Source organism: Hordeum vulgare, chromosome 6H (assembly GCF_904849725.1).
Source record: "Hordeum vulgare subsp. vulgare chromosome 6H, MorexV3_pseudomolecules_assembly, whole genome shotgun sequence".
NCBI lineage: Eukaryota > Viridiplantae > Streptophyta > Magnoliopsida > Poales > Poaceae > Hordeum > Hordeum vulgare.
The window spans coordinates 21345316-21363978 of NC_058523.1; positions in this window are offsets into that span (position 1 = coordinate 21345316).

Below are 18663 nucleotides of genomic sequence, written 5' to 3' on the forward strand. Positions count from 1 at the left end.
CGTTCCTTTAAGTTTTGTGTGATTGAAGTTTGCAAGTTTTGGGTGAGATACCAATATGAGGAGAATAAGGGGCAGAAATAACCTAAGCTTGGGTATGCCCAAGGCATCCCCAAGGTAATATCCAAGGAAAACTCAAGCGCCTAAGCTTGGTGATGCCCCGGAAGGCACCCCCTCTTTCATCTCCAACATTATCGGTATATCTTACTTGAAGCTATATTTTTATTCATCACATGATATGTGTTTTTCTTGGAGAGTCATTTTTGTTGTTGTTCTATGTTAGATGTTATTTATAATCTTGTTTTTCAATAAAAAGTTCAAAGAATTGCCTTTAGAATGCTTGAATTGCATGTGCGACGTGTGATATACAAAAACAGAAACTTATGCCGTAGTATTTGAATTATCATATTTTACCGGAATGTGGAAAATTTCTGAACTTTTTACACAGTAATGTCATACAAATTATTTTTAATTTCCTAAATTTTCAGAATTGTTTGAAATACAGAAGTACATTCTTTAAGTAGATTGATATAGACTGTCCTGTTTAGACAGATTGCTGTAATAGTTTTGTTATCTACTTATCCTATAGTTTCCATGGCTTATATTGGTAGATATAAATTGTGGAAATGGTATGATAAAGTACCTAATGTTTTAAATTTATTATGCAACTTGTGTTGGTAGTACATGAAAGTTGATTTACTTTTATGTGTACTAACCTATCTCATGAGTTCTTTTCATGTTTTGCGTGGATGAAGTTTTTGTGACTTAGGTGAAACCGGGATATGAGAGGATTGAACAAGATACAAAAGCTCAAGATTGGGGATTTCCAAGGCGCCCCAAGTAAATATTTCAAAAATCCTCAAGCATTTAAGCTTGGGGATGTTACGCATGCCACCTCTCTTCATCAACAACTATCGGTTAGCCTATGTTGAGCCTAAATTATTATTTGTCCACATGATATGTGCTATTTTTGGAATGTGTTTTGTTTTATTTTCTGTTTGAATTAAAACATCAGATCTTAAAATATTTATTGAGAGACATTCCTCACATAGTGTGACAGCCCGATGCCGACGTTCCACAAGATTCCCCATCCATTCCATTTTTGTCGTGTGTCTATTTTCTTTTGTCACATCATCATCGCATCATGCGCATCATCAGCATTGCATCGGCGTTCCGTTGCCGCCAGTTTTCAAGCTTGCATCCGTGGTTAGTTGCCGGTTCGCTTCGTTGTCCGTTCTGAGCCCGACCGCACACGCACGCGCCCGCGGCATCGTCAAAACCCTGTTTTAGAAGTGTGCGTCAAACTTTCTCTGATCGAGGTGAAACTTGGCATGCGGTCGTGATTAGATATAGCTAGGCCGCCTGTCGAATTTCGTCGCGACCGGAGTCCGTCTGGTACCCGAACGGTCGATCATAGCGGCACCGTATTCGGTCGACCGTCGGACGTGTGTCGGTGTTTTAGAAATTGTTGCCGCGCCGCCCGTTTCCCCTCTCATCTCCGGATATCCCCTCTACACGGCCACGTACCCGTTCCCGCGTGCGGAATCGTTCGAATCCGACCCCACGGTTGGATCCGGAACGAAATTCCGGCTAACCTAGCCCCCCATTTGTCTACAAATAGACCCCGGGTATTTCTTTAGACAGCCTACCACTCTCTCCTCCTTGTTTTCTGTGCAGCCCCCACCTAACCCTAGCCTCCCACCTCTCTCTCTCTCTCTCCCCCTCCAGCCGCCAGGCCCGCGAAGCCCATCTGGGGCCCGCCGGAGCCCGGTTCGTCCGCACCGCCGCTTGGAGCCGAGGCTCCCGCAGCCAGCCCCGCGCCTCTCCTCCCGCGCCTCGAGCCGCCGGCCGCCGGGCTGCCGTGCCGCCCGAGGCTCCCCCGAGCCCGTGCCTTCCCCGCTGGTCGCGGCCTGATCCGCCTGCCCGCGCAGCCCTGCCTCCCTGCTCCTCCCTGCTGTTTGCCTGCCAGGAGCGGCGTCGCCGCGAGGAGCTGTGCCGGCCGCTCCCTCTTCCCCGCTCCTTGTCGGATGCGTCGCCGGGAATGGGCCCCAGTGGGCCGGATCCATCCGCCGCCGCCAGATCCGGCCAGCCCCCTCGCCGGAGCCTTGTCGCCGGCCACCGATGACTGCCCTGCGCCGCTGGAACCCCGTCCTGCCTGTGCTCCAGGAGGGAGACGACGGGGACGCTCCAGGCAGGCCTGTCCCGCTCGCAGCTGTGGGCGACACCCATCCGTCCGGCCCAGCTGCCGCGTGGCCCATCTCCGCCCCAGCCGGCCTCCGGGCCGAGGTGAGCCAAACTCCCAAGCCCTTTTATATGTCGCCCTGGGCGTCTGATAATTATCTTGCCCTACTAGTTTCGGCCCGACTAGGATTTTCTAATAATCTGCTAATATTCGTTTCAGAAAGATCTTAGAAATTAAAACGCCCGTAACTTATTAACCGTAATTCGGATCGCGATGAATTAGATATGGTTTTCGGGTAGTTTTGCGCGTAGAATCTGTTTATAAAACTTGCATATTTGTTTGACTTGGTTTGCCATGCCAAATGCATATATTAACGTGCTGTCTAGATAGGATAGTGCCCGTATTTAATTTTCGCGCAAGTCTGGATTGCCCGTATGCCTTAGATTAAATGCCCTTGTTTTAGGAACCATTTTTCCATGTATTTTAGAGCAGTCATATGTATTTTTGCGTGTAGGGAATTGCGTTAGCTTATTTTTCCGTGTCTAGGTTATTGTCTCGCATATTCGTGTGGCATTATTTTTGTTGCGCCACCCCACATATTTTATATGTTTTCGGGATAGAAAAATCCATGGCATTTTTCTGCGCAATTAGTTTTAGCTTTTGAGTAAGTTAGTTCGCGCGATATTTTGCTATGTTGCCCTCTTGTCTTTTTCGTAGGATTTATTCCGTGCTTAGTTTGACGGAGTTGTCAAGTAGGGAGTTGTTCTTTGATGTTTACTCTAGCCCCTGGTATTTTTGGTTGCAATAGAAATGCATGTTTAGGTGTGGTTTGCTTGCTCTCAAGTTGTTAGAAATAGTGCTGATTTGGAGGTGCTGAAATATTTGTAAGTCTGGAATCTGTTATATTTTGTTGCTGTCTTGTCTTGCTTGTATCTTTTGACCTGTAGCTCTTTTGAGGTTGGTCCAATGGAGTTAGTTGTAGCCCTTGTGTTTCTCTAGCATGGTGTGAATTTTCATGCCATTTGGAATCCTGTAGCTATTGGTTTTGCTGCTGTTAATATGGCTTCAGATCGAAAACTGCACTTTCATGAAGTGTAATTTTCACTGTGTGAAATAGTGTGTGAGATGCCAATTTGTGACTTCTTTTCCTAGTGTTCCTTGCTGCCATGCTAGTTGTTGTTAGTTGTTTGTAGTAGTGCTTCTTGCCCTCTTTCGTGTCATGCCTTGCTTGAGTTTATTTGAGTTGAGTAGCTCGTAGTTGTGGGGCGTAGAAAACGCTATGTGGCTGATTTTGGCAGATTGTAGTCATTTCTTGTTTTGCTCGTAGTTGTTGAACCGTAGCTCCGATTTGATCGTGTCCTACATGAAACTTGCTTAGAATCTCGTGTAGTTTCATTTTCTCTTGTTGGATGTATGTTTTAAAGTGCTCGTGACCATCGTTGCACACATATTGCATTCATGCCATCATATCTTGTAGTGCTTGTATCTTTTGAACCGTAGCTCCGTTGGAGATGGTCTCTATGTGTAAATTGCTTGAAATGACGCGTAGAATCACGTGAACCTATTTGTTTTGCTGTTTAACAACTAATTAAATGTGTTAGTTCAGATCTGGACAGAATTGTAAATTAACATGTGAGGTCCTCTCGGAGGTGCTATATGTCATTTCCGACCTCATTTAAAATGCCTAGATAGGTAGTTTAAATACGCTTCACCTCTTGCCATGTTTAACCACATTTAATATTACCGTGTATCTAATCGGGATAGAACAAAATAATTAACGTGGAGTTTCGTCAATATGTAACTCGTTGCATATTGAACTTCACTTAATGTGTAGTGTCTGTTTGTGTGAATTGTCATGCCGTGACTTGCATGTATTCAGCTGATCATGCATCATTTGTGTTGTGCATCGTGTGGTGAATTCCGTGTGTTGATTTGTGTTCCCGGTTTGCTTCATCTCGATAGAGTTCCGCAGCGTGCCGGATTGTGAGGACCTGTTGGACTACGTCGGTTCGTCTGCTTCACGGAGGTATTCTTCTTCCAAGCGGGATCTCAGACAAGATGAACATTTCCCTAGATACAATTACTATCATTGCCATGCTAGTTTTACCGCTTCTATCGATTATGTCTCGTTGCCCACCACATGTTAAATATCAGCCTCTCAACAATGTCATGAAACCTTCAACCTGTTCAACCTAGCAAACCACTGGTTGGCTATGTTACTGCTTGCTTAACCCTGTGTTAGCGTTGCTAGTTGCAGGTGCTTTGCTTCCATGTGAAAGCATGGGTTCCTTTTTATATCACCATAATAATGCTATTTAATATAATGGACCTATAAACTTGGTAAAGGTGGAAGGCTCGGACTTTCTAGCCTGGTGTTTTGTTCGACCTTTGCCCCCTTAGTTTCCGGCTCCCGGTGTTATGTTCCATAATTGAGCGCTCCTAACATGATCGGGGTTGTTATGGGGACCCCCTTGATAATTCGTTTTAGATTAAAGCTGGTCTGGCAAGGCCCAATTTTGGTACAACATTTGCCTAGTCACCTAATAAAATTGCATAGGGACTTTCCGGACCCCGAGGATAATTTAATCAACCCCCGGGCCAGTGCTCCTCATGAGTGTTGCTCCAAAAAGGACAGACTGCGGGGCCACCACGGGGCAACTCGAGGTTTGGCACCTGTAGGCTTTTCCATCCGTCGTGTCCTGGGAACGAGATACACGGCTCCTATCGGGTTCGTCGACACGTTGGGCGGCCTTGCTGGAATAGTTTTACCTTTGACGAAATATCTTGTGCATCGGGACTCCGGTAAAGCTTTGGGTAATCTCAGAGTTGAGGTTTTCCACTAGGGAATCCGACGAGATCGCGAGCTTCGTGATTGAGGATTTCTATGCGGCTTGTGGTAATTTGTGATGGACTAGTTGGAGCACCCATGCAGGCTTAAATCTTTTCGGAAAGCCATGCCCGCGGTTATGTGGCAACGTGGAACCTTTGTTTAACACTGGTTCTAGATAACTTGAAGCTAACTTAATTAAAACATGCCAACTGTGTGCGTAACCGTGACTGTCTCTTTCATGAGTTCCTTCTCCGATCGAGGACACGGTGGGGTTATGTCTGACGTAGGTAGGTGTTCAGGATCATTCATTTGATCAAAAGTAGTTTATGTCCGTTATGCGTAGATCTTCCCCCTCTTATTTCTTGTACTCGTAAGTTAGCCACCAAATAATGCTTAGCCGCTGCTGCAACCTCACCACTTAACCATACCTCACCCATTAAGCTTTGCTAGTCATGATACCTTTGGAAATGACATTGCTGGGTCCCCCTGTGGCTCACAGATTACTACAACACCAGTTGCAGGTACATGTAAAGGTTACTTGACGCGAGCGCGTTGATTGTTCGTTTGGAGTTGCTTCTTCTTCTTGGTCTTCATCGATCTAGGATGGGTTCCAGGACGACAGCTTGGGATAGCAAGGATGGACGTTGTTTCATTTTCTTGTTTGTTTTCGTCCGTAGTCGGACCCTGCTCTTCTTCATGATGTTTATGTAATGTACTGCTGTGACTCTGATGTAGCTTGTGGCGAGTGTAAGCCAACTCTCTTTACACATCTCTTCTTTTCAGTACATGTACTTGTAACGATATCCATTCTTGCGACACGAAGAGATGCGCTTCTATCCCTGACGAGGCCTTCGTGCTAAATTGAGCATCTTGGGCGTGACAAGTTGGTATCAGAGCAGTACTGACCTAGGAGCCCCCTTGATTGATCGAACTTGACCGAGTCGAGTCTAGTGAAAAACTGCTTTGAGTCTAGTTATATATTGGAGAGTAGGATTCTTTTTTCTCCTCTTATATGCTCTGGTGAGGAATCTTGACGTAATATTTTAATTCTACTCCTCTCCTCACTCAAATTTTTTTAAGGATCACGCGGATATTTTTGGAATCTATATGATGTCGATGTGACAGAGTTCTGTCTTGGTGCCTCCTATCTGCTTTGAGTTTCAGGGGAGTTGAGCTCCAGTGGATTCTTGAGCACATCGTTATCATTCAGATTTCTTAGTATCTCAGAACGAAGGATGTTCGTAATTGCTTCAATACTAGTAGCGGCGAGATAACCCCGATGTCCCCAGTACTGGTGCAGATTGTTCGGGAGTACTGCCATACTTTGTATCGTTGTGATCACGAGGGTCTATTGTAGATGAAGGTCCGAGATTCTGGTTGTGTGTTGACGGATGTGATACAGTTGACGAGTTAGTATAGGAGTTGTGTGATATTACTCCTTGTATTCGTGTACCAGATTGCATGACCAGATATTTTGGGAATTCATAGGTGGGAATTCAAGTAGTTACTTATAGGATAATCTTCCAACAAATGCACGATGTTAGTATGGGGTTCGACATCTAGTGGATTCCTGTCCACGAAAATATCGAACGAAATCTTCCTCATGAGTTTGTTCTGGTTAATTGCAAGCCGCACCCTTTCTTTTGTTGAATGTGGTAATTCGTGTTGCTTCGATGTCAAGTGGTGATTTCAGATCTTTTCTAAGAGGTGTTCTCATATTTCTATGAGAGTATTAATTCTTTTTCTCTATCAATTGTCTTATCAATTCCTATCAACCGGAGTCATCGTATCAATTCCATTCAACCGGTGTGCTTCTCTTCAACTGAATTCAATCTTATCTAATTTTGCAAGATCATTCTCTCATTTTATTCCGAAGTTCATCTCATCTGTCCCAAGTTGTCTTGTTTTTCCCCGCCATCCCGCCCTTTTCTTCAGTGTTTGGATTTCATCCACGTGCCTTCTTATTCAGTGATGCTTTCACTCTCTCTTCTTCCTTTTGTAGCTGGTGATTCGTTGTGAAGATTCTCAGGAGCTTCATGTTCATCTTTATTCATTCTTGTCATCCTTACCGGTGAATTCAGTTCAGTTATCCATGGTCATCATATCCTAGTTATCCTTGTAATTCTTTCCCATGTTGGATTTTTTTATGAGCCTATCTTGGTATTTATTTCTCTCTTTTTGATCCGGAGCGTTGAAGTTATCTCTATAGTTCTTATTTCCAGTCTTTTCAATTATTTCGAGGTTCTCAACCTCATCTAGTTCTCTTCATACCGGTGCAATATCTGTCTTCTAAGCAATCCTTTCTATCGGTGGTTCTTTGAGTGGGCCCATAACCCACAGGTTTTTCCCAGGATCTTATATGTCTCTTCTAATTTTCCGGAGACCTCTAAATCTTTTCAACTATGATGTAAGTATGATTTCCATCAGTCATATTACTTCTTCAATTTCTATTTGAATTAATTCTCATATTGGCTCAACATTTCATTCTTCTTTATTCCGGAGTGTCTCAGTTAATTCTTGGTGTTGTTCTCGTCATCATTCTGAGTTTGCAATTCGAAGGAGTGTTTCTCTCATTCTTGGTCCATTCTCTTCATGATTCATCGTTTCACCCTTCTCGCATCATTTTGAATTATTCCCAATCATGAGTAATCCCTTTCTTGCTATCCGGTGCTTTTCCGATTTGTTTTTCATTCTCGTTCCTCTGAAGGCCATCATTTCAGAAGATTATTCGTTCTCAGCTTTCAGCTTTCTCCCTCAATTCTTCTCAATTGTTGTCTCTTCACTCGTCTCTCGATTATTTCGGTGCCTTATTCAAGTTTTCTGTTAGGTGGCTCATGATCTTTTCATTCTCTTGTATATCCATTAATTCGTGGTGCTCCCATTCAATTGTGAATTCTTACCGGTGCTTCCTTCAATTCATTTCTATAAGATTAAGTCGTTTGCTAATTCCATGCTTGTCATCAATTAAACTTGATGAAGGACTAGCATAACAAAATTCTTATTCTTGTTCATATTAATCTGAATTCTTCTTCCGGAGTGGCTCACGATATCAATTCTTTTCTCAAGTGTTATTATCTTTTCTTTTCCGGAGTTCCAAGTTTTCTCAAGTGTCTCATCGTGAAGCTTCATCGAACTCTTCGCAAGGCTTCAATCTTATTCTTTCATCCTTCATATCTTTGCATCATTCATTTTTATACGGAGGTCCTTCATGGTGGTTCGTCATGATATCAATTCATTCTCAAGTGTTCTTCAAGATTCTTATTGGAGAACCTCAAGTTTTTCTTCTCTTGCATTTCCAAGTGCATTTGTTCTTCCTTTAGCCTTATAGGTGGTATTATAGCATTCTTGTTAGTGTAGGAGCCTCGAAGAATTTCCTTTCAAGAATGAGATATTTAAACCCACCAATTCTAGGATTATGAGATATTTTCAACCCATGGTTTCTTCATTGAGCTATCTTGGTTTGGATTTCACCTAAAGCTTTTCCTATGGATTGTTGATATCATGGTGCTTGTCATTAATTCAAGTTCTCAATGGGTCCTCTTGGTGTAAGAAATTCTTCATATCTTGTTTCTCCCAATCTATCCTTGTTTCTTTTAGTGGTTGGTTGTCACCTCATATATGTTGAGATGATTTTCATAAGTCCACTACTATCTTGTTCCTTTCGTTGTTGTTTTCCAACAATTTCGTTCAATTCTCCTTGCAAGGATGCTTGCCAAGTTCATTTGAGTTAGTAGTTGTCATTCTTTTCTTCATTCTCTTCTTCCGTATGAGCTAGTTCATATTCTCTTGTTCCGGAGGCATTGTGTTGTTGCTCTTTTGGGTCAATCTTGTTGTTCTATCAAGATCATGGTGTTCCCTTGCTCTACTTAGTTGTTTGTTGTGCATATTGTCTAATTCTGTTTTCTTATCGAATTTTTTGTCCCATTTTCCTACCGAAGTGCTGCCGAAATTTTCCGTGAATTCTTGCTTCTTTCTCATATCATTCCTCATCTCTTGCAACCTTCAAGGATTGTTGGTTTCACTCGTTTGTCAAAGAAGCGACTAAGTTTTTACCTCTTGTTCTTTCTCATCCTCTCCCCCTTTCATTCTCATACTCGTTTCTCGTTTGTCAAAGAAGCGACTAAGTGCTCGTGACCGTCGTTGCACAAATATTGCATTCATGCCATCATATCTTGCGGTGCTTGTATCTTTTGAACCGTAGCTCCGTTGGAGATGGCCTCTATGTGTAAATTGCTTGAAATGACGCATAGAGTCATGTGGACCTATTTGTTTTTCTGTTTAACAACTAATTAAATGTGTTAGTTCCGATCTAGACAGAATTGTAAATTAACATGTGAGTCCTCTCGGAGGTGCTATATGTCATTTCCGACCTCATTTAAAATGCCTAGATAGGTAGTTTAAATACGCTTCACCTCTTGCCATGTTTAACCACATTTAATATTGCCGTGTATCTAATCGGGATAGAACTAAATTATTAACGTGGAGTTTCGTCAATATGCAACTCGTTGCATATTGAACTTCACTTAATGTGTAGTGTCTGTTTGTGTGAATTGTCATGCCGTGACTTGCATGTATTCAGCTGCTCATGCATCATTTGTGTTGTGCATCGTGTGGTGAATTCTGTGTGTTGATTTGTGTTTCCGGTTTGCTTCGTCTCGATAGAGATCCGCAGCGTGCCGGATTGTGAGGGCCCGTTCGACTACGTCGGTTCGTCTACTCGACGGAGGCATTCTTCTTCCAAGCGGGATCTCAGGAAAGATGACCATTTCCCCAGATACCATTACTATCATTGCCATGCTAGTTTTACCGCTTCTATCGATTATGTCTCGTTGCCCACCACATGTTAAATATCAGCCTCTCAACAATGCCATGAAACCTTCAACCTGTTCAACCTAGCAAACCACTGATTTGCTATGTTACTGCTTGCTTAACCCTGTGTTGGCATTGCTAGTTGCAGGTGCTTTGCTTCCATGTGAAAGCTGGTCTGGAAAGGCCCAACTTTGGTACTACATTTGCCTAATCACCTAATAAAATTGCATAGGGACTTTCCGGACCCCGAGGATAATTTAATCAACCCCCGGGCTAGTGCTCCTCATGAGTGTTGCTCCAAAAAGGACAGACTGCGGGGCCACCACGGGGCAACTCGAGGTTTGGCACCTGTAGGCTTTACCAACCGTCGTGTCCTGAGAACGAGATACGCGGCTCCTATCGGGTTCGTCGACACGTCGGGCGGCATTGATTACGTATGACACCGCACTAGTGGCGGGTGCAATCGGAGTACTAATAAAATCATTATTATTAGTATTCAAGAAATCACAAAGTTTGGTGTTTTCGTTCATGGCGACTTCAGCAAGCAAGCAAGCACACAAGAAAACAAAGAGCAGGCGAGAAAAAGGGCAAACGAAAAGGCGAACAAAAAAGGCAAAATATTTAAGTGGGGGAGAGGAAAATGAGAGGCAACTCGCAAACAAAGTAAATGCAAGAGATGAGTTTGCGACACCTACTCGGATGAGTTCTTGACTTGATCTTCCTCAATGGCAACAGCGCCATAAATTCTTCTGCTATCCCACAGACAAGAGCGCCAGAAATTGACACGTTGACCGAGGCTGGGCTTGCGTTGGTTTTTCCCTTGAAGAGGAAAGGGTGATGCAGCACAAGAGCAGTAAGTATTTCCCTCAGTTTGAGAACCAAGGTATTGATCCAGAAGGAGGGTCTCGTCAAGTCCAGAGTACCTCCGCAAACACAAACAAGCTTGCACCCAACGCTTCAAAGGGGTTGTCAATCCCTTCAAGATTGTTTGCAAAGTGAGATCTGAAGGCGGAAAGAGCAACCAAGTAAAAAGTGTAAGGCTGAAAATATGGTGTGCAGTAGACCCTGGGGGCCATAGTGTTCACTAGAGGCTTCTCTTAAAATAGCAAGTGTTATGGTGGGTGAACAAATTACTGTCGAGCAATTGATAGAACCGCGCAAAGTCATGACACTATCTAAGGCAATCATCATACATATAGGCATCACGTTCGAGACAAGTAGACCGATACTTTCTGCATCTACTACTATTACTCCACACATCGACCGCTATCCAGCATGCATCTAGTGTATTGAGTTCATGACGAACAGAGTAACGCTTTAAGCAAGATGACATGATGTAGAGGGATAATCTCAAACCAATGATGAAAACCCCATCTTTTTACCCTTGATGGCAACAACATGATGCGTGCCTCGCTACCCCTTCTGTCACTTGGAGAGGTCACCGCACGGTATGAACCCAAAAGCAACCACTTCTCCCTTTGCAAGAATCATAGATCTAGTTGGCTAGACGAAACCCACAACTCGAAGAGAATTACAAGGATATGAAATCATGCATAAGAGAGATCAGAAGAAACTCAAATAAGATTCATAGATAATCTGATCATAAATCCACAATTCATCGGATCTCGACAAACACACCGCAAAAGAAGATTAAATCGAATAGATCTCCATGAAGATCATGGAGAACTTTGTATTGAAGATCCAAGAGAGAGAAGAAGCCATCTAGTTACTAACTATGGACCCGTAGGTCTATGGTGAACTACTCACGCATCATCGGAGAGGTCATGGTGTTGATGGAGAAGCCCTCCGTGTCTGAATCCCCCCTCCAGCAGGGCACCAGAACGTGCCCCAGATGGGATCTTGCGGAGATAGAAGCTTGAAGCGGTGGAAAAGTACTTTCGATGATCTCCTGATTTTTTCTGGAATTTATGGGAATATATAGGCGAAAGACCTAGGGCAAAGGGCGTCCAAGGGGCCCACAAGCCTGGATGGCGCGGCCTCCCCCCTAGCCGCGGGGTGGGGGCTTGTGGGGCCCCTGAGGCTCCCTTGGCTTGGCTCCCAAGCTTCCCGATCTTGTTCCGTTCCAGAAAAAATCTTTTTGGGGATTTTCTTCCGTTTGGACTCCGTTTCAAAATCTCCTCTGGAAAGGGTCAAAAACATGGAAAAACAGGAACTAGCACTTGGCACTGAGTTAATAAGTTAGTCCCCAAAAAATAAATAAAAGGCATGCAAAACATCCAAAGTTTGACAAGATAATAGCATGAAACCATCAAAAATAAAGATACGTTGGAGACGTACCAAAGCACAAATGTGGAAAAAGATAGTAGCATTGTCCCTTCTCTCTTTTTCTCTCTTTTTTTTATTTGGGCTCTTAGGCCTTTTTTTCTTTTTTCTCTTTTCTCTTTTTTTGGGCTCTTTGGGCTCTTTTTTTTATTTCCTCACATGGGACAATGCTCTAATAATGATGATCATCACACTTTTATTTACTGATGACTCTATAGGAAATGCCTCCGGCAGTGTACCGGGATGTGCAACCATCTAGCATGGCGTATGACGTTGAAACATCTCGCTAGCTATCTTACGATCATGCAATGGCAATATGAGAGTGACGGCACAAGTCATGAGACGGAACGGTGGGAGTTGCATGGCAATATATCTCGGAATGGCTATGAAAATGCCATAGTAGGTAGGTATGGTGGCTGTTTTGAGGAAGGCATATGGTGGGTTTGTGCACCGGCGAGAATTGCGCGGCACTAGAGAGGCTAGCAATGGTGGAAGGTGAAAGTGCATCTATACCATGGACTCACATTAGTCATGAAGAACTCACATACTTGTTGCAAAAGTTTTTATTAGTAATCGAAACAAAGTGCCAAACGCATACTCCTAGGGGAAGGGTTGGTAGGTGTTAACCATCGCGCGATCCCCACCTCAACGCAAAGGATGACAATCAATAGATCAATTATGCTCCAACTTCCTAACATAGCGGTTCACCATACGTGCATGCTACGGGAATCACTAACTTCAACACAAGTATTTCTAGATTCACAACACCCTACTAACATAGCTCTTAATATTACCAAATCCACGTCTCAAAACTAATTGAGAGGAATCAAAACTTCTCTTTCTACTCAATGCACATGAAGATGGAGGTTTTTGCATCCTCTTTGGGTACCTATCACATTTGGGACTACTTTCATAGCATAAGCCAACTACCAAATCATGCACCGCCGTTCTCTAAAAGATATAAGTGAAGCACAAAGAGCAAAAGTATCTAGCTCAAAAGATATAAGTGAAGCACTATGAGCATTCTAGCAAAATCACGATGAGTGCATGTCTCTCTCTCTCTCTCTCTCAAAAAGGTGTGCAACAAGGATGATTGTGACACAACGAAAATAAAAGACTCCTAAAATACAAGACACTCCAAGCAAAACACATATCAGGTGGTGAATAAAAATATAGCTCCAAGTAATGTTACCGATGGATTGAAGATGAAACAGGGGATGCCTTCCCGGGAGCTTAGGCTTATTGGTGTCCTTGAATTTGGCTTGGGATGCCTTGGTCATCCCCAAGCTTGAGCTCTTTCCACTCCTTATCTCTTTGTCCATGAGAACATCACCCAAAACATGAAAACTTCACAACATAAAACTTAAACAGAAACTCGTGATAACATTAGCACAAGAAAACAAACTACCACTTCTTTTGGTACTGTAGCAACCTTGAATTCAATCTATATTGGTGTTGGGCTACTGTATTCTCAGTTTTCCATGGCTAGTACCCCCCGATACTAACCATAGTTTCATTAAAACAAGCAACCAACTCAACAAAAAACAGAATCTATCAAAAACAGACCAGTCTATAGCAATCTGTATACTTCGTATACTTCTGGTACCACAAAAAATCTGAAAAATTACGATCACCTCGGAAAAAAACTTATCAACCAGCAGCAAAGAGAATTAACTCAAAATCACTGTCTGAATAAAAATGAAAAATAATCTCATGAGCAAAAAGTTTCTGTCTTTTTCCAGCAGGATCAAACAACCATTACCAAGACTAGTCATAAAGGTTTTGCTTGGCTCAAACACAAAAGAAACACAAAAAACACAATCACAACAGAACTGTGATGGTGTGGACGCAACAAAACAGAAAGAAAAAGATAAATTCATTGGGTTGCCTCCCAACAAGCGCTATTGTTTAACACCCCTAGCTAGGAATAAAAGCGATAGAATCACGTATCGTCGTATTTGGTTCTCAAACCATAAGTGGCCCTCATAATGCAATCTTATTTTCTTTCTAGGAATGTGTTCCGTGCCCTTCCTTAAAGGAAATTGAAATCTAATATTCCGTTCCTTCATATCGATGATAGCACCGATAGTCCTTAGGAAAGGTCTACCAAGAATAATAGGGCATGTAGGATTGCAATCAATGTAAAGCACAATGAAATCCACGGGTACATAGTTCCTATTTGCAAAAATAAGAACATCATTGATCCTTCCCATGGGTTTCTTGACAGTAGAATCAGCAAGATGCAAATTAAGAGAACACTCTTCAATCTCATTAAAACCCAGAACATCACATAAAGACTTTGGAATCGCAAAAACACTAGCACCCAAATCACACAAAGCATTGCACTCATAGTTTTTGTTTTGATTTTCATGGTAGGTTCCCACTCATCAGGAAGCTTTCTAGGGATAGAGACTTCCAATTCAAGTTTCTCTTCAAGAGATTTTATCATAGCTTCGACGATATGATCGGTAAAGGCCTTGTTTTGGCTATAAGCGTGTGGAGAGTTTAACATGGATTGCATCAAAGAAATGCATTCAATCAAGGAGCAACTATCATAATTGAATTCCTTGAATTCCACGGTTGTAATTTCATTACTACTCAAAGTTTTAACGTCTTCTACTCCACTTTCAATGCTTTTAGCATCAAGATAGATGGACTCCGAATCATTGGGGCACTTTTCAACCAAAGTGGATTCATATCCAGCCCATAATCATTAGGTTTGACACAAGAAAACAATGATTCAATGGGAGTCACACCAAGCACTTTAAGATCTTCGTGATTCTCATCACGAGAACACGCCCTTTTAAGCCATTCATGTCTAGCACGAATTTGGGCGGTTCTTTCTTGGCTCTCAATCATGGAAACACGCATAGCTTTCAAAGTTTTATCCATGTTGATTTTGGGAGGAGCACATCTAACTTTCAAATCATCAACGTCACTAGAAATTCTATGAACGCTCTTAGCCAAATCGTCAATTTTGAGTAGTTTTTCCTCTATGGATGCATTGAAAATCTTTTGAGAGTTGATGAACTCTTTGATATTACTCTCTAGATCAGAGGGTAATCTATTGTAATTTCCATGAGTATTGTTGTAGGAGTTGCCAAAATTATTAGAGGAGTTACTAGGAAAAGGCCTAGGAACATAGTTTCCTATAAAAGCATTGTTGTTGCTAAAGTTATTCCTACCAACAAAATTAACGTCCAAGCTAGTCTTGCTACTCTCAATCAAAGAAGACAAGGCAAAATCATTAGGATCCAAAGGAGCACTTCTACTAGCAACCAAATTCATTAACTCGTCCATCTTAGCACTCAACGAGTTAATTTCCTCTATAGCTTGTACCTTCTTACTAGTAGGTGACCTTTCAGTGTGCCACTAAGAGTAGTTTGTCATGATATTGTCTAGGAGCTTTGTGGCCTCCCATAACGTGATTTCCATGAACATTCCACCTGAGGCGGAGTCCAAGATATTTCTAGAAGCGAAATTCAAGCCAGCGTAAAAGATTTGAATAATCATCCAAAGACTCAAGCCATGAGCGGGACAATTTCTAATCATTAATTTCATTCTGTCCCAAGATTGGGCAACGTGTTCATGATCAAGTTCCTTAAAATTCATGATATCATTACAGAGAGAGATAATCTTAGCCGGCGGAAAATACTTGGATATATAAGCATCTTTGCACTTATCCCAAGAATCAATACTATTTTTGGGCAAAGAAGAAAACCAAGTTTTTGCGCGATCTCGCAACGAGAAAGGAAAAAAGCTTCAATTTAATCACGTCATTATCCACATCTTTCTTCTTTTGCATATCGCAAAGCTCAATGAAGGTATTGAGATGGGATGCGGCATCTTCACTAGGAAGGCTAGTGAATTGCTCTTTCATAACAAGATTCAGCAAAGCGGCATTGATTTCGGATGACTCCGCACTAGTGGCGGGAGCAATCGGAGTACTAATAAAATCATTATTATTAGTATTCGAGAAGTCACAAAGTTTGGTGTATTCATTCATGGTGACTTCGGCAAGCAAGCAAGCACACAAGCAAACAAAGAGCAGGAGGGAAAAAAGGGCGAATGAAAAGGCGAACGAAAAAGGCAAATGAAAAAGGCAAATTGTGAAGTGGGGGAGAGGAAAATGAGAGGCAACCGGTAAACAAAGTAAATGCAAGAGATGAGTTTGCGACACCTACTTGGATGAGTTCTTGACTTGATCTTCCTCCCCGGCAACGGCGCCAGAAATTCTTCTATTACGGCAACACACAACAGCGCCAGAAATTGACACGTTGGCGGAGACAGGGCTTGCGTTGGTTTTTCCCTTGAAGAGGAAAGGGTGATGTAGCACAGGAGCAGTAAGTATTTCCCTCAGTTTGAGAACCAAGGTATCGATCCATAAGGAGGGTATCATCAAGTCAAGAGTACTTGCGCAAACACAAACAAGCTGGCACCCTACGCTTCAAAGGGGTTGTCAATCTCTTCAAGATTGTTTGCAAAGTGAGATCTCAAGGCGGAAAGTGCAACCAATAAAAAGAGTAAGGCTGAAAATATGGTGTGGAGTAGACCCTGGGGGCCATAGTGTTCACTAGAGGCTTCTCTCAAAATAGCAAGTGTTACGGTGGGTGAACAAATTACTGTCGAGCAATTGATAGAACCGCGCAAAGTCATGACGATATCTAAGGCAATGATCATACATATAGGCATCACGTCCGATACAAGTAGACCGATACGTTCTGCATCTACTACTATTACTCCACACATCGACCGCTATCCAGCATGCATCTAGTGTATTGAGTTCATGACGAACAGAGTAACGCTTTAAGCAAGATGACATGATGTAGAGGGATAATCTCAAACCAATGATGAAAACCCCATCTTTTTACCCTTGATGGCAACAACACAATGCGTGCCTCGCTACCTCTTCTATCACTGGGTGAGGTCACTGCAAGGTATGAACCCAAAACCAAGCACTTCTCCCATTGCAAGAATCATAGATCTACTTGGCTAGACAAAACCCACAACTCGAAGAGAATTACAAGGATATGAAATCATGCATAAGAGAGATTAGAAGAAACTCAAATAAGATCCATAGATAATCTGATCATAAATCCACAATTCACTGGATCTCGACAAACACGCCGCAAAAGAAGATTACATCGGATAGATCTCCACGAAGATCATGGAGAACTTTGTATTGAAGATCCAAGAGAGAGAAGAAGCCATCTAGTTACTAGCTATGGACCCATAGGTCTATGGTGAACTACTCACGCATCATCGGAGAGGTCATGGTGTTAATGAAGAAGCCCTCCGTGTCCGAATCCCCCTCCGGTAGGGCACCAGAACGTGCCCTAGATGGGATCTTGCGGAGACAGAAGCTTGCGGCGGCGGAAAAGTACTTTCGATGATTTCCTGATTTTTTTTGGGATTTTTAGGGAATATATAGGCGCAACCCCTAGGGCAGAGGGCGTCCAGGGGGCCCACAACCCTGTGGGCTGCGGCCTCCCCCTGGCCGTGGGGTGAGGGCTTGTGGGGCCCCTGGTGAGCCCCTCATACGTCTCCGTCATATCTACTTTTCTGAAATCTTTTGCCCTTGTTTTGGACTCTAATTTGCATGATTTGAATGGAACTAACCCGGACTGACACTGTTTTCAGCAGAATTGACATGGTGTTGTTTTTGTGCAGAAATGAATGTTCTCGGAACGTCCTAAATTTACGGAGATTTTTTCTGGAATAAAAGAAAAATACCTGCGCAAAGTTCCACATGAGGGGGCGTGCCAGTGGGCCACAAGCCCCTGGGCCGCGGCCACCCCCTATGGCCGCGCCATGAGGGCTTGTGGGGCCCATGTGGCACCACCGCCCCCAATCTCAGTTCTATATCTTCTGTTTCGCCTGGAAAAAAATCAGAGAGAAGGTTTCATCGCGTTTTGCGATACGGAGGCGCCGCCACATCCTGTTCTTCATTCGGAGGGCAGATCTGGAGTCCGTTTCGGTCTCCGGAGAGGGGAAATCGTCGACATCGTCATCATCAACCTTTCTCCATCGACAATTCCATGATGCTCTTCATCATTCATGAGTAATCTCATCGTAGGCCTGCTGGACGGTGATGAGTTGGATGAGATCTATCATGTAATCAAGTTAGTTCTTGACGGGGATTGATCCCTAGTATCCACTATGTTCTAGATTGATGTTGCTACTACTTGGCTATGCTTAATGCTTGTCACTAGGGCCCGATTGCCATAATTTCAGATCTGAACCTATTATGTTGTCGCCAATATATGTGTGTTTTAGATCCTATCTTGCAAGTTGTAGTCACCTACTATGTGTTATTACCCGGCAACCCCGGAGTGACAATAGCCGGAACCACTCCCAGAGATGACCATAGTATGAGGAGTTCATGTATTCACCGTGTGTTAATGCTTTGGTCCGGTTCTTTATTAAAAGGAGAACCTTAATATCCCGTAGTTTCCATTAGGACCCCGCTGCCACGAGAGGGATGGAGAATAGATGTCATGCAAGTTCTTTTCCCTAAGCACGTATGACTACATACGGAATACATGCCTACATTAGATTGATG